The sequence below is a fragment of the Bidens hawaiensis genome, unplaced genomic scaffold (assembly GCF_021521415.1).
Source record: "Bidens hawaiensis isolate Kalapana, Puna unplaced genomic scaffold, B.hawaiensis_p1.1 tig00000978_1, whole genome shotgun sequence".
In the NCBI taxonomy this organism is placed as follows: domain Eukaryota; kingdom Viridiplantae; phylum Streptophyta; class Magnoliopsida; order Asterales; family Asteraceae; genus Bidens; species Bidens hawaiensis.
The window spans coordinates 4077859-4101485 of NW_027491058.1; the positions used below are offsets into that span (position 1 = coordinate 4077859).

General features: G+C 35.9%; 1 pseudogene; it reads right to left on the reverse strand.

The window, feature by feature from the left end:
• Nucleotides 1-15645: 15645 nt before the first annotated feature.
• Nucleotides 15646-22904, reverse strand: LOC143549615 (protein transport protein SEC23 E-like; annotated as a pseudogene).
• Between the last annotated feature and the right edge of the window lie 723 nt (nt 22905-23627).

The following is a 23627-nucleotide window of genomic DNA, read 5'->3' on the forward strand; positions in this document are numbered from 1 at the left end:
TCCAAAGAAAACTACTTTTTCACTTCAAAACATATAACTGGATTCAAACTATCTATGATCAATCCATTAAATACGGTCAAAACGACAATACAAAAATAAAGTTGTCACACAATAACATGCAAATGCTTTCAAAAGACTATAGATAATATGTAAGGTATAAAACAAAACTATTTGTCAACTGTTGGTAAGGTTGGTTTGTAAATGAGCCGAACTGAAGTGACTCAGTTTGTAAATGATAGAACTACGCTCGCTTCATTTGTAAAGGAATAGAATCGAGCGCGGCTTAGTATGTAAACAAGCCGAGCCGAGCTGGCTTAATTTGAAAATGAATTGGTCAAACTAGCGTATTACGCTTCATGGTCGTAATTTGAACAATAATTAATGTTGGTTCAGGATAATGTTTTTGTTAATGCTGTGGCTTCCATTCAATATCACGCTCTCGCTAACAAAGCAAACCATGCTTTCTATAAATTCAGCAACACATGCTCCCAAATTCAAGCCTATGTGTTTGATGGTACACACATTCTTTGCATATAATATATGTTTATGTAACTACTTTCTTTGACATGGTGTTTTGTATATTCATAGTTATAAAGGCTTTTGTGTCAAAGCTGAATGCAAATGATATTTTTGAGTGAAAGAATGAAATTGCAAAAGCCGTCGAAGAGCTGTAAAGGTAACCAGTTTTTTTGGTGCTTAACAAGATTCATTATTGATTTGATTTGACTAAATCTTTTTATGAGGATGTTCAAACATTATTCTTGCCAATGGATATTTATTGGCATTTTGGTCATTTCAGAATGCTCAGAAAGTTTAGTAATTGTCAAAGTCAACTGTGAGGTCAAATTCAACTGCTGAATCAAAGTTAATGGGTTCTTGAAAGTGTATTCTGCCTATTTAGTACATAGGTGCTGATCTGGTAATTTGGGAATTATAAAGTGATAAATGAGATAGTGTATAAGGAAAGTCAAACTGATTGGCTTCAATTGCTGTCACTATCGCCGGTGTTTTCCGCTCTCAGTCATTGCAACGATGGGAGGCGATAAAGCTCTCAGTCTTGAATCCATAAGTACGCTCCAATCATATCCAGTAATTCTTAATATTATCGAGGTAAGATGATGGTTATCTCTTGATTGAACATTATCAAGAGATTCAGTTTCACAGTTTCTTTTTTGTGATTATGTGTTTGATTTTGATAAACGTGAATGTTAATTTGTGCAATTATTAGGTTAAAAAGTTTTCTTACTTTAATTTCTCCTTTTTCATAGGCCGTTCAACAACCGTAACTCGATCTATAAATGTAATTGTTCTCATTCTAGTGTCATCAATGCTAAAATCGTTCTCCGGTTAATGGTCAACAGTCAACACATCATTGCCTAGTGATTAGGTAATCGCGGCTCTCTAATTATTGGTTTCACAGTTATGGTTTAAGGTCCGTTAAAACGCAAAATTCCTATAGAATATGTTCATTTACAGTTTACATGATTAGACTGGCTCCTTATGAAAAATAATGGATTTATTATATAGCTAGGCCTTCATTCATGCAGATATTTGGATTTCACATATAATTTTTTGGGATTTAGTAGATTGTATTTTTCATACCAAATCCAGGTTAAGCCTTATTCATGACAAATTGGTCTGTGGGTAAATTGTCAGTTTATGTCTATTTCAAAAGATATCATTTGAGAAATCCTAAAACAAGAAAAATAAATCAGTATCGAGCCTATAAAGGGCATTTCAAGTGCAATCATGCTAAGGTTTTAAATTATTCATATATCTTATAAACGGTTTAGACAAACAAATATTTTGAACCATCCATGTGTTGAACTGTTGATGGTTCAAGAAAATTACTAACACTGCATATAAAAAAGCATTCGGTGAACAACACCTTTTAATTTATATATATATATATATATATGGAGAGGATCATGAGAGAACTTCATTTTATGGAGAGAACTAGAGAACTAATAATGAAGTATTTTTAATTTAATTAAAAAAAATATTTTTACAATTTTTTTTCTTTCATCCTTCTTATATGTTGTTATTCTTCACCACAAAAAAAATAAAACTAAAAAAAAATAAAAAAAATTAACGAGTAATGCATATATGCAATACACCGACTTTTTTTATAATGCATATGTGCAATAGTGTGCATTTTGATATTGGAAATAGTGTTGAATAGCGTATATATAGTTGTTTGTATTGTTTATTTGCAATAGTGTTATATTATATACAAAAATTAAAAAAAATCGATATAGTGCATATGTGCATTAGTGTTGTATTACATATATGCGATAATGTGTTTTGCATACAATTATTAGTGTCGTATTTGCATATGTTCAATAGTGTGTATTGAATGATGCAATTGTGTTGTATTATATGCAATAAAACACTATTGTATATAAGCAATAGGCATTAGTGCACATATGCACTACAGTACTACACCGGCAATGTTTTTTTTTTGGGTCAATATCATCTTATTAGAATGAGGAAAGAAAAAAAATCACAAAATATTTTTTTTTAAAATAGTTAAAAATAATTCTTTACTAGTTCTCTAGTTATCTCTTTAAAATGAGTTCTCTCCAGATTCCACCCATATACATATATATATATATATATATATATATATATATATATATATATATATATATATATATATATATATATATAGGGTAAGGATCCTAAGAGAACCCTTTGCAAATTGAAAACTTTGAGAACAATTTTGGACCACTAAAAACACATTTAAAAAATATATTTAAAAAAATCATAAAACAAAAAATAACAAAAATTTTAAAAAAGTAAAAAACCAAAATTCTTATATTTCTGTCCGGTTTCATTAAAAAAATATAAAAAATAAATAAAAAAAAGGTTGTATTATACACACATGTATAATTTTATTTAATCTTTAGTTACGTAATATACACATATGTACAGTATCATTTATATTAAATTATACACATGTGTATAAAAAATCATGTAAATGTACATATATGTATATATTATACATATGTGTTTATAATTTGCTAAACCGAGTTTTTTTAATGAAACCGGGATGTTTAAATAAGAATTTTGGTTTTTTTACTTTTTTCATTTTTGTGTTTTTTTTATTTTATGATTTTTTTTTTTTTGGATTTTTTGTGGTCCAAAATGGTTTTCATAGTTCTCAATTTATATATAGGTGGGTTATCCTAAAAACAAGTAGTTTTCTAGGAAGACTAGAAATAAATCATAGTCATTGGATCATATCAATCAATGGTTGAGATTTAAAGTTACAAAAAACCGTCATAGTTTCCTACAATTACTCTTTCACCATTATAACTGACATAGTTTCTTATAATTATTCTTTCACCATAGGTTTTAATGCCAAATGTCAAAATTCTATTGTTTCTTACCATTCTTAGGAAACAACTTTTTTTATTTGAACATTTTTCTATATATATATATATATATATATATATATTGCGGCACTTTTATTTTTACTTAATTAAAAAATATTTCACCTTTTAATACAGAAAGTCATCTTACTTTTTAGTTATATTGAATATTTTTGTACATTGTATTTATAATGAGATCGTGGCTTTTAATATTAGTAAATGAAATAATATTTAATATTAGTAAATGAAATACTAATCTGGTTTGTTGAAAAATAATATTTAATATAACTTTCTATACATTTTAAATCAAATTATAAAATGCGAAACATCTCTATGTAATGTAGGTGCAAGCTCATGATCAGGCTGCAGACTCGAGTGGTGATATTGTCGGGTTCCATTTTCAATTATAGGCGACGGTGTACTGCTAGGCAGACTATAGTTTAATATCACATAAATTTGCAAAATGATTAAAAACAAAAACTACATAATCCCGCGTAACACGCGGGCTAAAAACTAGTATATATATATTCATATGTGAACGGAGTTTTCTTGTTCGTGTTTATTCGTCAAGAAAATGGGCGTGCTTGTCCTTGTTTGTTAAAGCATAAACAAATGGTTCACAAACGTAAATAGGCGAACATAAAAAAACATACAGAGTAGCTAAACCCTATTAAGTAATTGTTATCTTGGGCTTAGAAATTTGATAAACTAGACTAATTTGTAACGAGCCTGAAAGGTTTAAATGAATATATTAACGAATGTAAACAAACAAACTTAAAAAAAAAACGTAAACTAGCTAACTTAAAAATACGTAAACTAAACAGTTTTGATGTTGTGTACCCGACTTGGGTAGCTGTTTAACGACAGAATAGCGTATGTGACAAGTAAGCCAAACTTTAAAAATGTATCGCAACAGTCCCAAGTTTCGACCTACTGGCCGCTAATGAGCTTTTCACTAACATGTTAGATTCCGTTAGTTTTTTATCCCCTTGTTGGTCATAAAAAACTAACGAGTCTAACCCCATTAGTGAAAGGCTCATTAGCTGCCAATACGGCGGATCTTGGACAATTGTGGTACATTTTCAAAGTTTGGCTCAACGCCGGCCAATTAGACAAAGTATGGATTATTAAAATTCAATATCTCTATATAAAACTAGAATTAAATAAACATAAATACAATAAAAAAATATAAATAGAATTAACAATAAATAATAATTGAGTCTAGCCCGAGCTTGAAAAATATCTCACCAGCCCAGCTCGAGTTCTCGTAAGTCCAAGCAAGCGAAAGTCGAGCCCAGTCGAGCTCAAGCACATCAATATTATAATTTTGATTACTGAATGCACTTTCAATTATAACCAAATTAAACATGAATTATAATCTAGCGTAAATACGTACGTGTAAAAATATAAGAAGAGAAATAAGATGAGGTTACATTTTGGAGACTTTGTTAGGAGCACCGCCATTGACTTTAGCGACACGTAGAAGTGGGAGTTCGTTCTTCAGATCCTTCAACTGAGCAAATAAATCAGTCTGATTTCTCTCTTAACTCATGAACTTTGATTCGAGCTGCACTTTATGTAATAATAATAATAATTATTGATGAAGAATTAAAAAAAAAATAACATAAATGAGTCAGATTTGAATGAATCTGTCTCATTTAGTAATAACTATAAGTTTGAATTATTCAGAACTAATTTTTACAATTAAGATATTTTTATTTTTAAAATAAAAAATTCATGGTTCCATTCAAATGTAAACAAACATCCTCCAAAAAGTTGCTGACGTCAGCAATGTAAATTAATTACCCATGGTTGCAGCTGCAATGTTTCTAGAAATTTTGTTAGCCCATTTACAATGGCGGGGTTTAAAGGCCCATTTCAGCCATAAAAAGTAGAGGTGCACAAAAACCAGTATTCAGAACCGAACCTGAAAAAAATACTCAGAACCGATTTTTTTATACCCGGGTATTCTATACCTGAACCGGAACCGACCCTACCTGTAGGATATGGATAGGGTATGCATTTTGAGCTCAATACCGTACCCGGAACCGTACCCGATTTATACCTGTAAATACTCGGACCCGGTCATACCCTATACCCGTACCCGGTTATACCCGATACCTGTTTTCTAATACCCGAATTAATACATTAGTTTTTATGGTGTGTTTTTATGTTTACTTCACAACTTTTATGTTTAAGTTTTTGTAAAATGAATATTATTAAGTAAAAACTTTGTAATTAAGTCGATTTATGGTTTTTGTAATAGTCTAATTATTTTTATAAATTACAAAGCAAATTTAAGTTTTAAACGAATTTAAAAATATATAAAAAAATTACAAATTCAAAACCGGGTATTATACATGGACACATACCCGGTTCCAATACCCGACTATACCCGAACCTGATCATACCCTACCCGGGTACATAGGGTTGCGTTTTTCTCCTCAATACCCTACCCGAACTCTACCCGATTTCTCTCAATACCCGATTTTCCAATACCCGATCATACCCGAAACTGGTTCCATACCCGAACCCGGGTATTAGAAAAAACCTGATTTGTGCACCTCTAATAGAAAGTGTCACATAATTTATACATGTGGAGAAAATAAATCGGTTCCGGATGCAACCTGGAACGACCCTCCCAAACCCGTGGGTACGAGTTACGGTTACATAGAAAAATCGTACCAGACTGATCCTACCCAAAACCTGTTTTCGTTGATCGGATTTATCAATTAGACGTTAGAACTTTTGGGTTGAGTCGGTTTTATTCACAAGTTTCAATCAAGAACAACTATAATGTTAAAACGTACACACACTCATGCATTTTAGAGATATATAAACTTTTCAAACACACTTGTGACCACTACTATTTTACGTCATGTAATGAACAACCAAACAATATTTGGTCGGTTACTTCAAAACTTATATATTTGAGGAAAAAACGAGTGTCGATTCTGTTATATTGTTTAAACTAAACATTTAGAAAGTAACGGGCATACTAACGTCTTGTTCTTGAGTTTTTTAACCAAGGAAAGAAAAGGAAAGGAGAGCGAAGGATAAAAAAGGAAAGGGGAGAGAAGGAATTTTTTTTTTAATTATGTGTGTTCTTGAGTTGGAAGGAAATTAGAGGGAAAGAAAAGATAATATGTTAAAAAATAGTTATCCTTAGTAATCATCCCAAAAATGGGAGGATAACTTATTGGAAAAATACATTAATTTAATCTCTCCTAACTCCTCATACTCATTTCCTTTCCATCATAAAAAAAACTCAAGAACACATATTTTTTAACTATCATTAGTTTTCCTCTCCTTTCCCTCCTTTAAAAAAACTCAAGAACAGGGCGTAAGAGTATTCCCACCCTATTCATTACCATATCTATATAATCACACTAAACATCACTATATTTTCTTTTTTTTATTAAACAATAATATTTTCTAAACATTTATCAATATCCTTTTTTTTCTCTCTCCTCCACTCATAGTCTCTTTCAGAAAATATTTAAAAATATACGACGTAAATAGTAGGTGTTTGAATAAAATACAAATGACTTTTATCGTGAGAAGTATACAAATAACTAGAGTAATTATGTTAAGACGAAAGTAATTATTTTTACCCTATAACTTTTGAACCAGAATAGTTATTATTACACTATTTTATTTTTTATAACATAATTACCATATTTCAAAACTGTAATTACTTTACTTATTTGTATGTTTAGTAAGTTACTTTTATTTGTACCCTATCCCACCCCAACACAGTAAAACCTCAAATTTAGTTTTCACATATAAAATTTTCTCTTTCCTCCACTCCCAATATCTTACGCTGCGTTCCCGAGTCTCATTAAAGGGAGGAAAGGAAAAGAATTGAAAGGAAAGAAAATGATTGGTGTGTTCCCAAGTTTTTTGTTTTTGTTTTTTTTTTTTTAAGAAAAGAAACAATATTTTGTGTTCCTAAGATTCATTAAATGAAAGAAAGGAAAAGAACGAGGGATAAATAAAGAAGAAAAGTAATGAAGTCTCTTTCTTTCCATAATGAAAAGAATTGAAAGGAAAAGAAAGAGGGAAAGGAGAAGAAACGGAAAAGAATAAAAAGGAAGTGAAAACTTTTATTTTCTTTCTCTTGTTAAATAAACTCGTTAACACACCATTAGACCATGTGTAGTAGGACATTTTCCCTACCTAAAACGCCCTAAAGCGTCGGGAACATCACCTTCAGGGCGCCTTGGGGTGTCTGGATGGGGGGGGGGGGGGTGCTTCCCACAAAGTGGTGGAAGGGAGGAGGGGGGGGGAGGTAGAAGGTGATTGGTTGCTTTATTTGTTTTAATAATAATAATTAAGTAATGATTTGAAAGGCTTCATCCACCACACCACTTTAAGCCAAAATGCCCATATGATGACGTGACTCCTCATAAGAGTTGTGTCCGCTATACAGATTTTATAACCATACCATATAATTTACAAAATACACTCGTATATTTATAGGCAACATGCCGACACTGCTCCGAACAATCAACATTGCATTTATCACAAAGATAATATAATTAATTTATTATATATTAATCTAAGGAAGAAAGAATGCTTAAAATGTTTTAATTTAGTTTAGCTCCACGATCTTTTTTTAACACCAAATTTCTTCTACCTTAAAAATATTTAAATCTTACATTTGCAAGAATTTGTACTTTTCAACTCACTTTTATGAGGAGAACAGCATACCACTACATCAATTACATATTTAAAAAATATTATATTGTATTTAAATCTTAGAAAGTAAATTTTGATTTTATTTCTTATTTTAAATACCATTTTCATAATCAATTCATTTCAATATTTTGAACTTAATACATACTAAGATAACCTACCATTTGAAATTCAAATAAACACCAGTCATTACCACTTCGGTCGAGCCGAAAGAAAAAGACTCTTAGGCTCTAACGAGTAATAAATTATAAAACCTAGCTTTTTTTTAAATGACGATTAACGTTATAACAATAAATGACAAATCGCTTTCCCTTATTATCTCCAATTATTGTAAATAATTGTTGCAGAATATTTTGGCACTTCAATATTTGCATGCATGTTCAACAAACATACATGAAAAATGAAATCCTGATTGGCAAAACAGTACACTCACTGTTTGCATGTTGTGTACCTTTTTTTCTATTATATACCTCTCATATTCAAGGATTTAATTGTTGATTTCTCTCTCCAATGAAGACAGGTTCAGCCATTGAAGAAGATACTCTTTTAACTCTCAAATGTGTGTATATTTTTGTTAATTATGTGGTTAAATCGAAGAAGACTCGGTCGATGAGAAGGAGGGAGAAGATTGCAAAAAGTGGAACAAATTCATGGATGGCATCTGAGTTTTCTAAATCGGATGTCGAACGAATTTACGCTATTTGAGTTTAAAAACTACTTGTTTAAAAGTCTAATCTGGCAATGTGAAGAGAATTCTTTTGTAGTTTCAATTCAAATGTTAACCGAAATTTCATATATACCAATTTACAGTTTCACACATCAGTAAAATAACAAAATCATAAAAACTTGTAACTTATAAACAATTGAATATATAAACTAGTTTTTTTTTATAACATGTCAACACGTGTAACATGTACCTTTCATATAAACTTGTATAACCTGTAACCAGAAATATGAATGATAATAAACGGTTTCATGAGGATGTCCAATAACGAGGTTGAGACGATATTTCTTCTCCTAGGATTGATCTACATATATCTAGACATACTGAGACAATGTAACATGTCCTTTAGATTAGTCCCCAAGCATATAGACAAATTGATATGATATATCTTTTCCTGAGATTGATCTATACGCCCTAAATCACATAAAAGTGTATGTAAAAGGGGCGAGAGGCAATCTATACACCTTAAAACATATGGCAAAATGTCGAATAAAAAGTAGTAAATTTCAGTAATGAAAATTCATATTAAAATCCATAAATGTTGAGAGACGATTAATTTTGTATATTTGGAACTAATATTTGTCAACATTTGTAACTAACTAGTCATTTTTCTGTGATTGTAAATGAGAGAGAGAGAGAGAGAGAGAGAGAGAGAGAGAGAAGTAATATTATGATACTTAGCTTTCACTCATTATTTGCATTTACAACCACCATATATGAAATGAAATCCTGATTGGCAAAACAGTACACTCGTTATTTGCATGCTGTGTACCTTGTTTTCTGTTATTAAATACCTCTCACATTCCAGGCTTTAGTTGTAGTTTTATTTCTCAGATGAAGGTAGTAGGTTCAGCCATCGAAGAAGGCTCTTTTAACTCTCAAATGTGTGTATATTTTTGTTAGTTATGTGATCGGTTACACAATGTGTATAATTGAAGTTTGAAGTGGTTCTGAGATAAAGATTAGCTAGATCAATGCATTTTGTATGTCAAGAGACCAAAATTGTGTAAAAAGTTGAGAAACCACTTCCGTACAATTATGTTAACAATCAATACGATTATGTTAAGGATCTACTCGCTTGATATGATCAATTGATTAGGTACAACTTGAATTGCGTTAAGCTTAGTGTGTGAGTGTGTAATTAGGAAGCATAATGAGAGGATCTCAAAAATAATAATAACATCTGCTAAATAACTTAACAAGATACAGGATATATATAGATCACGATGTCATTCGTTATACATCACATAACGAATGGGCACAATTCATCATCATTCCCTATTCTATACATTAAATACAATGAATAACTCATTCGTTAAACAGACTTAACGAATGGACTAATAAAGACTCAGGTGCTCATGTGTTATACATTACATAACTGGCATGGTTACATTAACGAATGTATACTAATACATTTCCCAAAATGCCCTTTACATTATATGACCAAATACATTAATAAACAAAAACCGAGACGACCGAAACGTGTACTAACAAACTCCCCTCCTCTCGAGCTCTTTGTCTTGATCATTTGAATCTCTTGGTCTTCCAATCGGCACAAATATGAATCCTGAACGCATGGAAAACACGTGTCACACGCTGAAATTGCATAGCGAGATCATAGTCTTTTATCTCGGCCCACCTGATCTGGTTTTTGAATTACTCATCGTTATCAGGCTTAGATAAATTAACCAACCGCATCGGGTCGATTATGCGTATAAACTCCGTCTTTAATCCTGATCCAAGCATGATGACGGCCTCACCAGTACGGTTGTCGTAATACCACCGATTAAATTTCTTGTAAAGACTTTGGGGGGGGGGGAGTTTTACAGGAACTCGCTTCAACATACGCAGCGGTTTACCCTTAAGCACAAGCTTCCAACAACCAATTCTCGGATCAATCTTGTCTATATACTTCCGAGTTGGAACCTGAGGCTTGAAAATTTTATATCTGTGACGTACCTCATACAATAAATGCCAGTAGAACCAATCCACCATCTGGCTTCCACCACGATTAACGAACGGTCTGTTGGCCAATGTACCAACGTCCCATCTTGGCAAAGTAAGAACATCGGAAATATGTTGATAATATTGAATGTTGTGTTCCCACTTAATAGTACAAACCTTCAGCTCCGAATCATAAAGCCAAGAGACTATGTCACCTTTTACTGTCTTTGAAGCTTTAAACAATGTCATCTGATGAGCAGTGGAATGAGCTTTCATCTGCTTGTCTTCCTCTTGCTCAGCATACCTTAAAACATCAATAAGCTTTGAGAAACGAGCCTTATTGTGTTCAAACATTCCTCGAATACATTATCCACTGACTCCTTCGAACCCGATCCAACTTCATTTATTTTACCCTTCTTTTTCTTCTTTCCCGGATGCTCTTCAGCCGCTTTAACATGTTCACTCATGAAGAATGATACTCCTTCATTTGTATTCGAACGTGTATACATATCAGGTATTCCTCGGCTGTCACATCCACAACCTCCACCTCGTCATAATTAAACGACGTATTCCCAGACGGAATATCGTATCAAAACGAACATCATCATCAATAACCTCTACATCCTCCTCATTCTCCAACTTATCTAATTTTTCATCATTCAGCCCGAGCAATAAGGAAATTTGTTCTCTTGACAATGAACAATCCACAAACTCGCCTCCCTCGATCTCGTCACCATGCTCATAACAACAACCTTCGTGTTAGTCATAAATAATACCGTATTGGCCTTTACAGACTCAATCGGCTGCACATTAGTAGTATCAATGAAAACTACTAATTGCATGTCAGAACATTCAGCACTAATAGAACCGCCAGGCGTACCAGTCTTTGGTTGTTGCTCACCACAACTAGCTCCTGCTTCAGGGTCTTTATCATCATCATCATCATCATCATCATCATCATCATCATCATCGTCATCATTTCCTTTCAATTTACTTAGCATGTTATCTTTGCAAGTTAGCTGAAGGATGATCTCATCTTGTTGTTTAATCTTCTCCCCCCCCCCCCCCGAGCAGTAGCCAACGCTCACAATTCACGGTTTTCACGTTGGCAGTAGGAGATATGACTCACCATATTCCGATGATCCAAAGGAATTTGTTCTTGAAATTGTCAATCATCGGCCTGTAATGTACCAAGTTCAACAGCTGGAACATTTGTTGTTGAAGTGGCATATTATGAAAGGACGGATGAGTCTGCTGCATCGGTCCCGCTGTACGGTTGAATGACATGAACAAAAAGTCTATAGGTGTCAGAAGTATCAAGCTGAGGTGTAAGTATCGATGATAGAACATGTTGTGGAATAGATGCGAACCTCGGATCAGACGACACCGCTATCGATAAAGTAACTACCGGCTACTAACAGGAGTAGTAGCCACCGGTGCTTGCTGTGGCACGGTAGACATCCGTATAAAGTTACCAATCTCGAAACCTGCACCCTACGGGTTCGCATCTTTGCAGGCTTATCAGAAACCTTTGCCTTTCCTTTACTTTTACGTAAAGCAGCGTCTGCACATGCTGCTTCACCATCATCACCTCCATTACCCCCATCACAACCATCTCCACCCTCACCACCATCGTTCCCACCTTCTCCATCTTCACATTCAGAATCCGAGTCATCGTGGATCCAACGATCATCAGATGGACATACATAATCGGGTCTCGCAATGTGACCTATCAACCTCTTATACTTGTGCCTTTTCTCCGGTGTCTGACCACGATACGTTCTCAAACGCTTCATCGTTTCTTCTGCCATGTGTTCCAACACCATAACCTCGTTCATAAACTCCAGATCTCGTATCAAATTAGGCTTTAGATGATAAATAATCAACTGCAAGAACCTCGGATACATGAGGAACTTGTTATTTCGATGAAGGGTGGTGCAATTCTCCTTGAGATGGTAAAAGACAAGTTCGGAGAAGTTGAATGGCTTGTTGAGCACCAAATCCACAAACGTGGATTGTAACATAATCCGACATTCATCAAATCCTCCTTTTCTGACACCGAGACAATGTATAAGTACATGGAGTAGGTACTTATAATGCTCACACATAAAGGCTTTATTGTACTGCGACTTGTCCAATTCACCCTTGTACTTCAGCCTCTTGAACAATCCCTTGATCAGTTCTTTACCAAACTCGCAATCTTCATCTATAGTATCAGGAAACTGTAGTACCTTGCGTATCACATCCACATCAATAACGATCTTCTTGTTCTGGATCTCGGATTCGATTTGCTTCTCGGCATCATTATACTTAGCAGAATCCCATAATGGACGGATAATGCTAAAGTATATAAGACTTTCGGCTCAAATAGCGTAGTGAATCCTTGAGCGTCTAAGAAATGCAATCATGCCTCTGAACATTTCTCGCCCGAAGAAATCATCGACCAATAAAGCATATATGTTATGCTTCTTGTCGTATGAAAGTTCAGTAATTTGAACCTCCTCAACTGGTTGAGGTTCCTCTTGTACTTGTACCACGGGTTTCTCCTAAGCCGGAGCCTCAATATTCTATTCTTCAGCCATTTCTGTAAAAACCGAACATTAGGATCCATTTTATACTTTGAAACTTATTAATTTTCAATAAAACTGAGTGAAAATCACATTCTGGTCAATTTCACCAAGTATCATTCGTTATTCATTCGTTATAATTAAGTTAACGAATTGTTATATTTAATTTCATGAATGATCTCATTCGTCATGACAAGGTATACGAATGAACCTATTCGTTAAAATAAGCTTTCAAGATTAACAAATAGATTTCATTCGTTATTTATAACGAATGATAAGTATCATTCGTTATCAATAATCATGAATGATATTCCCATTCGCTACATACAATGAATGTTAAGAGACGAATACAATTATTTGACCTTAATTAGTCAAAGTCAAAATAATGAAGAACAACCAAACAGTCAACATGCATTTTGAAATGACAATTAAGCTTAAAACACATTTTTATACATTAAAATTTATACCATTATGATCAGAATTATGTCGATAACAAACCCTAATCATCTATTGATTGAAATGTATCATTAAATCTGTCAATTAATCAATTTTTGGTTTGTTATTATATCGGTCAATTTAACACATCAAACATGGTCAAAATTTAAAGATTCTTATATCCCTGAACCCGTAATTACCTTACGAACACACTACAATTAATCAAATCTTGAATTGTTAAAGTTTGAAGGTTTTAGAAAATTTAGGCAAAGTTCGTTTAGTATTCTCTCTTTTCAATGCACTCAGATCTGAAAGAATGAGAGTCCATTCGTTGGATCTGGGCTTTTATACGTTACAATTGCACAAAACCCTAGGTGCACTAATAGTTTCCTTTAGTTACATCTGGGTATACGAATGATCACCATTCGTAAGCTCATTCGTTAAGGAAAGCAACGAATAAACTCATACATTAACACATAACGAATTGTCTCTTATCAAAGAATCAGTGTCCATTCGTTATCAGATAGCGGAAGCGATTGTGGATAGATAACAAATGTACCATATTCGTTATCTTACATTAGCGAATGACCATCATTCATGTGTACATCTAACGAATGTGATTCCATTCGTTACAACAGTGTAACGAATGAAAGATTTAATTTAAAAATGGAAAAATTTACCATTTTATTCCAAATAAATAAATATCAAAACCAATGTTTTGATAAAAATTACATTAAAATTTGCCCCCAAAGGTAAAATAATGTAAGTCCCGAATCTGGATCACTACAATTATGATATCAATAGAACGAGTATTGGTGCGGAATACCAACACTCGGTAATTCTAGAACACGAATAAGCACAAGTAATTAACATAGGATTGCTTCAAAACACACGTATATTAAGAATACGTCGGGTGCTTAAGCACTTACAATACTTGATCACAATAACTAGGAATGAACAACCTTAACCCTATACATGACATAACTATATATAGGGACACCAACCAGCTAGCTGGCCCAAACAAACAAACAGTCCGCCGAGAACACTAAGGTGTTCTCGGCTCTCATCATGACCCGTATCCCAAGCCCACAAACAAGTTAAACTAAATCCAAGATAAGCTCAAACCACATAAACTAGGCCCAACAATCTCCCCCTTGGTTTGTAGTTTTGTCTTTTAGTCATGCTCCATGTAGTCTATGCCAGCGTCTTTCAAAGCACCCGTCCAAAATCTGCATCTGATAATTGAAGCTACCATACCAGTGAATTCTTACGCAGCCATTTCAAAGATCGGATCGACAATTATCTGGATCGTACTTAAAGTCTTGATATCCCTTTCATTGAACTTCAGTAGGTCTCTTGGATCAACAAATCTTAGCTGACCTTTTTCTTTTGCCAGCTTGATGACATATGTAGCAGTTAAACTATCGTACATCCAAAATCTCATGTTATCCAACGTGCCATATGGAATTTCGTCTGGTACGGGAATATGAGTGGCCTTGTCTGTTGCAGGCCACATGACATTGACCATTGTTTTCCCTGTCTTTGGATCTTGGACTCCTGTTGCCTTCTTCAGAAAAGACTCAGCCGTCTTCATATCAGGGAAACCTCGGTCAACTTGTCTTCTCAGAAAGTTCTAGAAATCTATACCGCGTTTATCATTTGTTGGATTGGTGAATGGAGCGTTAATCAGGTCACTAAGATCCACTTTGGTCCATGAACCAAAGTTTTTCATCTTCTTGTAGTACTTAGTTGTTCCTGACTTCCTCTTTACCCCACCACATATTCTTATCCGTATCAAAACCCCACGACAGAACTCCAGATCGATCATCGTAATTGTCGGAGAAACCCTTTTGAAAAGTAACAACGAACCTGTATGGATGATCTGATGACTCAACATTCTGATTCAAGTTTTTTCATCACTAGCAGTTTCATCTTCCCTTTTCAAGTAGATTTTTCTTAATTCTATCTGATTTTTTCTTGGAGATGAGGGGGAGGCATCCATGTATTCTTTTAGCGATTCTGACTCATCAATGTTTTCAATAGGACGAGCGGAAGAACTACCACCTTGACTCACATTAGGTACTTTGGTAGCTACATCATCACTACCTTTAAACTCATCTCCAAACTTTTGAAACAACTTTTGTTGGAGATCAAGATACAAGGCAGTCAGTTCTCCCATGTTGGATTGTAGTTCTTTTATCTTGGAATCTTTGTCAGAATTTCCTGCTTCCAACTCTTGAATATGAACATATTTGACTACCGAATCTTGTTCGAGTTCAAAAACCCGACGTTGTAATGCATGAACATCAACAGGAGCATCTTCAAGAACCACACCTTTATCTATATTCCGAAGATAAGCTTCCTGCATAGCCAGAATCTGGGCAACCTTGTCTGATTTACTGTAGCTTGACTGACCCTGAGTCTCTGGGCCAGATGAACTGGAGGGAATGTTTGTAGTGTCGGTGTGTGGAAAATGTGTCTCAAAATCAAATTTACTGACAAAATCACTGGCCGGCAAATCATGAAATGATGGCTCAGCAACAAGTGTATCTTGTTCAGCTAGCATTTCTAGGGCCGGTGTCTCAGTTAGAACATTTTGTTGTTGAGGGCTGGTTGTTGCATCAGTAGATGGTATTATGGTTGTTTCAGATTCACTAATTAGCACACCAGGTCTCGGGTATTTCTTTCTTCGTTTACGTGGACCGAGGTCTGCGGTTGGATCCTCAGCTATGTCTTCATTAATTTCAGCAATAGTCTGAGGAGGCTTCAGAGCAGTTAACTGTAACAAAGCTTTCACAGCTTCCAAAGCACTTAAGGTCTCAGTACTTGGAGAAGTATCTGACTGACGGTGTTCAGTCTCATCTTCTTCATCATCAAAATCTCGTAAGTTGCAACACGCGGTCGAACTGGTGCCGCGTGCTCATCAGCAACTTGAGCTAAGATCGGCTCAGCTTCTGTCTCAGCAAATCGTCCAAATTTTACCAGAGCATGAAGGCCCCGATAAACGATCTTGGCACCTTTCCTGTTTTGTTTCATCAACCCTAAAGTATTGGGTCCCAATGACTTCATATCCATAGTGTCAACAGATTTCACAAGGTCTGTAAAGTGAGAGTCGAAAATCATCTGCAGAAACCTTGGTTACATAAGAAACATCTCCTTCTTCTTCCCTTTTAAGATTGCTCATCATTTCATTAAAAACGAACTTGGAATAATTGTAATCCCAATCCATGATCAGAGCAGTGATAGCAGACATCTGGGTATGACTAATTTCATCACAACCCCCTTTCCTACCGGACACGCAAGTGAAAAACGTGTGGATCAAGAATCTCCAGTATGGGTGAAATAGTTTCTTGATTGCTGGAGGATAGGTGCCATCGTAGCCCATTCTGGTGAGAATCTCTGTAACAGCAGCAGTGGAATACTCAGTCGGGTGATCAGGTTGATCACCAAACATCAACACCTCTCTCACAGCTTCAGTGATACTAACTGGCTTCTTCTGTGCTTTAAAATCTATGGATATGACTCCATCTTGTTCGCGTGGGTTGATTGAAGCATTGTACCAAAAATCCGTGATCATCTTCTTGCATATGACAGGATTCTCTCGTAGTGCGTGAGAGATCCTGCACGTGTTGAGACCGACAATCATAGAGTTGAATTCCTTGTGGGTCAGGGGTGGATCATATAAGTATCCAGCTACATTGTGTGATTCAGCAATTTTTAACGGATTCTGATCAGCCATTTCTGCATCAAACGTATCAAGTTAGATAAGCATATAAATTAATTTGACAGTACTCAAAAATGGATTAAGACAATCAAACAAAATATTGGTCCGTATATTTGGTCCGTAAGACTAATAGAAGTCCAACTGAGATTCATATGCAAGCCCACTAATGCATTAAATGGCCCAGGTACACAACAACGCATTGGATTGGGCCAATCAGTGAGAATTAAGCCCAGATGAAGAGTATGAAGCCCAACTGGTTAGATTTCGGTCAATAAAAGGTTCTCGGTCAAAGAAAATAGCCGAAAACATGAGTTCTCGGTCACTTGGCCAAGAACTGGAGTTCTCTGTCATTGTAAAGTGTTCTCGGTCAACGAAAGTCAACCGAGAACCCTTTGACAGCTGGGGACAGAAAGCCCCTTGGGTTCCTTCATGGAAGACACGCAATTCATCTTCATCCCACCGAAATCTCAGCCAAATCCTCCATTAAACCTGCAATTAGTTTAAAAACAAGCAGCCGAAAACAAGTGGACCCTAATTAAACCCTAAGATGTCTATTCAAAAACCCTAATTGCTTATGAGTTCCACGAAATCGGTTTGGCCACATTAGTTTAGCCCCTGTCAGAATCAAAATCCCATAGGACCTTGTTCAATACCTGTTAAACAAAGAAAAGCACCCCGAACGATGATTAGTAAAGAAGGTATAGGTTTTCGGCTATGAATTTGAGAGAGATAAAGGTTTTTTTGTTTGTTTTTTTTAGTTTGAGAAAATAATGAGAGAAAAATACTTAAAAACCACTTATGTTGTGCTAGCCTGGGCCGAAAACCCTAAGTGGGCTAGAGCCAGTGAGAAGCCCAAACAAATTTCCAAGTAGACCCAAAACTTTCAAAACCCAAGTTCAAGAGCAAGCTCAGTTTACAAAGACGTTTCGAGAGAGGAAAAAAATAACGAAACAAAACAAAATAAAATAAAATAGGCACAACAAAACAAAATAAAGTTAACTACAAAAATCGGGGTCAAATTTCAATTTTAGTAAAACGCCTCCCTTTTATGAAAAGATCCGAACATAGAATCATATCGTTTAAGAGGTTGTCACAAGGATTCATGTTCAGCGTTATTATGGCATAAAGAAACAGGTTGATAGCATCTATAACATACTTAGCATGATTTTCATTGCATCAGTGATATGATTAATGTTCAGTTCGGCATAAAGCTTAGATGGACATCACTCATGGACCTGTGGTGCCTCCTATCTCTTCTCAAAGCGTATTTGGCTTTCCCCAGATCACCCCAATTTGACTCCAACCCCCTAGTGCTTGATCAAAAGATTTTTATAAAGGTAAAATTTTTAGGCTTTAAGGTTGAACGTTAAACTTATTATGACAAGCCTTTCTCTCGGTTTAACATCATGCGAAAATAAGCTGTTTCATCAAGACTGTTATTAAACACCTGAACAAATTGCGATCTTCTTAGATTGAACATGAACTGAGGGAACAATGAGAAATTAGGGTTCAAGGAAAATGAAGACGGGTCGTCCTTCCTGTAGTCACCAAATTTCGAACAGAGACGAATGAGGTTTCTATCTAGCCACCTTGTTGCATCAAATGCTTCCTCGATCTCCATTTTATATGAGGTTAATCTAGCCATTACTACAACAACAGTTTCTTGATCAAAATTCTGTATCAGTTCCTCTGAAACAGTTGCACTTTCCACCCATCTTCTTGTAATGGTAGTGACACGTAACTTGTATTGACCATTAGCACTCTGGTAACTTGTAAGGATCTGTATATACAGTTGTGGATTTACGTTGGTAAAAGAATCTTTGTCAGTTGAAGATATATCAAAGAAAGCAGTTAGACTGGTATTTTTGTCCAATCCACATAACTTCCATGTTGTTGTATTACTCTGTCCAATTGTTGTGATGGCAACAGCAGGACCTTTCTTGTCCAAGGATGTGCAAGGTCCAATTATCCCCTGAATTTTAATATCCTTTGAAAAAATAATCTCAAGCACGCCATTATGAGCAAGGCTGAGAGACTCCTCTCCATTCTCGAAAACGCGTTTGAACGAGTCCTTGAAGACTGAATGACCAAAACTTTCAGCTAAAACAACAAGGCCACCAATTCTCTCAATAACAACCTTCATCTCTGCAACCCCGACCTGGTCAAGGGCAGAAGCAAAAAGATCTAAAACATGACCCTGGCCAACCATCTGCTTTGCTAGCCCCTCATAATACTGAACTGCCTTTCTAAAATATGGGGCTGCATCCTTGTCTAGATCTTTATGTGAACGAACCGGGTCCGAGAGATCCTTGGATACAATCGAAACGGGACCTTCTGTGCACGGACCACCCACTAACGCAACAACACGACCACCAGTTTGTAAGGCCCCGTTACCGGTGCCTCACTTTTGACGTTGGATTTACTCATAAATACAGTTCTAAATATCAGAGTTAATTAAAACATTCGTGGAATATTAAAATCTTTCATAAACATTACAATCAAATCCATAACTTTATCTTTAACAAACATATTGTCTTTCAAATCAAAACATTAATTAAAGCGTCATAGGTCTTCAGATGCCAGACTCTTATTCTTCTGCCATGTGCCCCCGCTCAAGCCAGCTGCCTCATTCTACTCACCTGCGTGCATACTAAAAGTCAGCTACGCTGAGTGAGTTCAAGTTAATCATACCACATACAACACATTCATAACTACATACTTCATACTTTCATACTTACATAATCATACCTTACGTTTTAAAGAGCATTACGCCCTATAACCTTCGCATATATTATTAGGGTTTGCAACCCTTTAACCTTCGCATATATTATTAGGGTATGCAACCATTTAACCTTCGCATATATTATTAAGGTATGCAACCCTTTAACCTTCGCATATATTATTAGGGTATGCAACCCTTTAACCTTCACATATATTATTAGGGTATGCAACCCTTCAACCTACCTTACCTTTCATTATCATCTCCATCATCACATCCTTACATTTAATATCATACATATCATAGTCGTACATATTTCCTTATTCACATACACATATCATACATACTACACTATACTTGCCTTAACAATACGTGCAATACCCGAAGGTCGTTCACGTATTGTCAAGCATACATTCATAACTATCACATTCGTCATTAAGACATACACTTACCATTTAAGGTAAGTGTATTAACACTCACATTGAGTATGCACACAGCCCCGAAAACATAACAAGGAAGTGGGGCTAGAAACTCACCTGAATGCGGTTACGTTCACCGTTAATCGTATTCCCTTTCTTGAGCTGTGCACGTCTAACTTTATAATATATATATGTATCAATTAACTATTACTACTCATATCTTATTTCTATATTTAAATAACCCACAACGAATGGGGGTCGGGGGCAGCGCCCCTGGCAGCGGGTATCTAGGGGCGGCAGCCCCTAACGGGGTCCAAGGGGCAGAGTCCCTGGCTGGGGTTAAGCTGCCATGTCAGCTTGAAAATTTTTTTTTTCTATTAACTGTCTTAACACATTTTCCATTAGGATTTTGAATTATTTTCTAATTCTTTTCCAGATTCGCTATAACAAATTAAGCCTGGTTCGCTGACTAATTCGTTACTTTCATATTCTAATTTGTTAGTCTAGTTCGTTATCAGATCTTAGCGAAATGGTGGGTAACGAATCACCTCATTCGTTATCTGATTCGTTAGATTAATTCGTTATCCTGATTCGTTGTCTTAACATAACGAATTGGGTGAATAACGAATCACTTGATTCGTTATCTGATCATAATGAACCATAGAACTGTTTCGTTATCTCAACATGGGTGTACTAATTCGTTATCCGAAGATAACAAATGGCATCAGTCTTATCCAACTTTGACTCGCAGGTCAAAGTCAAAATCGCCAAGAACACCCACAATCAACATATCTCAAATATGCAATTAAACATTCGTTTCTTAACAAATCATCATGTTTTAGGTATCCCTGAACTCGGAATCCAAGCGCCTACAAACCCTAACCATCGATTCAGCCAAACGCACATGTTTAAGGGGTTAGATTTGTTCATACATGCCTACGGCTCGTTATCAATCGATTAACCCATCGAATATTAACCAATTTCAGTGGGTTTTATTTCGTTGGATTCATTTTACCTAATAAACTCAGATCTAGGATTATTAAATGAATTCGAACCTATATAAACAAGATCCCGTTATAGACGTACCTTAAACGAGTCGGTATACGAACACGAGCTGGTCTTTGATGTTATTTTGGTCCGTCACAACGTTCCATCACCAACAAGCTCGTGTTTTGGCCTTCGGATCTTGGTTCGGGTTTGTGTGTGTTTTCCAAGGTGTAGGCTATGGTGTAGAGATGGATAAAAATGGAAAGGTTTAGGGTTTAATGTGTATTTATACTCCCTTAAGCCCATGGACCTAAGGCCCATTCCATTTTCTTATTTCATCTTTTAAAGCCCAAGTCCACCCTCTATTAGTTTATTAATTTAAACCGATAATGACACACTATAAAATAAACAAAATTTATTTTATTATTATAACCAAAAGTAGGATGTTACACAGTTCCAGGCAAGCAAGCCCCAAGCAAACTAGCTGCAACACTTAACGCCACACCAGTACACCTCAACGACCTGTTACCCGGCGCAACCGACCACTGATCTGTGCCCAATTCCTCCAAAAGAGAATGAATCACATAAGCTCCTTCCGACGCCGGCAGCAAAAACCGAGTAACTCCAGGATTCGGAAACCCTTTCCCGTGCCCGTGCCCTACTCTCCTCCCACCTTCAAAACCTCCACCTAACCCTAACTGACTCAACACCTCATCCTTACTCATCTCCTCCTTCGATCCACGAAAAACGTAAACCCTAGCCATATCACTAAACCCTAACTCATGCACCTGGACTTGCATCCCAAATGACACAAACCCTACCAACGCATTCTCCGGCAACAACTCAAGCGCCTGTTGCACCGCCGACTTCGCAAACGCCAACTCCTCATCAATCACACACGTGTCAATCACAAACACATACACCGGGGCAATCGGCGTGTTTTGAATATGATCACTCTTCGGAATTGAGTATTCAATTATGGTGTAGGTTGGGTATAGTTCAGCCGGAACGTTTGTTTCAGATATGCTGGAGAAGTGGTGTGGGAAGTGGTTACGTTGGAATCAAGACGGACAGATCCAAATAAGGGCGGAGTAATCGACGCGTGAGTAAGGGTTGAGTACGACGGAATAGGTTTTGCAATGGAGTGGTGGGTAAGGGTTGGTGAGGATGAGTGGGTGGGACCGGATCGGTGAGATTGAAGCGGCGAGTGGGATCACGCATTTGCTGGCATCAACTTTGGAATGGGGCCACGCATTCCAGGTCATCCGGACGCTGTCTAGGTCATCGGTGGTGGCGAACTCTGTTGTTGACATGTTGTGTTAAGAAATTGAAGGTTTTAGTTGCAGGGAAGATGGTGGTGGCTGTTACAGTCAGGGGTTACAGAAGATGATGGTGAAATTGAAAGAGGAGTGAGGGGAAAGGCAACTGCAACTACTGTTTTTGTGAGCTACCTGATAAAGAACATGAAGTATGGTAGGCAAGATAAGGGTGATGGGACCAGCTCTGCGAATGCCAGTCCATATACTTCAAGTATGAACGATTCTAATGTGTCTACTTCATGTGCAGAAAAAGTAATTGTGAAGGAGTGGACTGATGAGGATGACGACCCTAGTTTTGATTTTGATAATGACTTTGTTTCTGATGTTTCTTTAAAACTTCCTGTCTTAAATTCTGTTATTCCGACTGTTTGTGTGGGCTCTGTTTTAAAGAGCAAGGATTCTGTGGTTGATTCGGTTGAAACTTTGAACTCTAATAATGTGGTTTCTAATAAAATTAAAAATTCAAAAGCATCAAAGAAATATGTTGCACCTAAGTTTGTCAAGGAGGGATGCTCTAATGACAAACAAGGTGACAAGATCAAAAAGGATAACAAGAGTTCTCGCAAATTTAAGCAGAATGGTCCACACAACCAGTCCAGACAAGGAGTTGCCGAAAATGTTTTTTATAAAACGACAAACTTGTTTTAATTGTGGCACTCCTGGTCATATTGCCAGAAATTGTCCACATTGTTCGTATGTTCCTTACTACGGATTTTA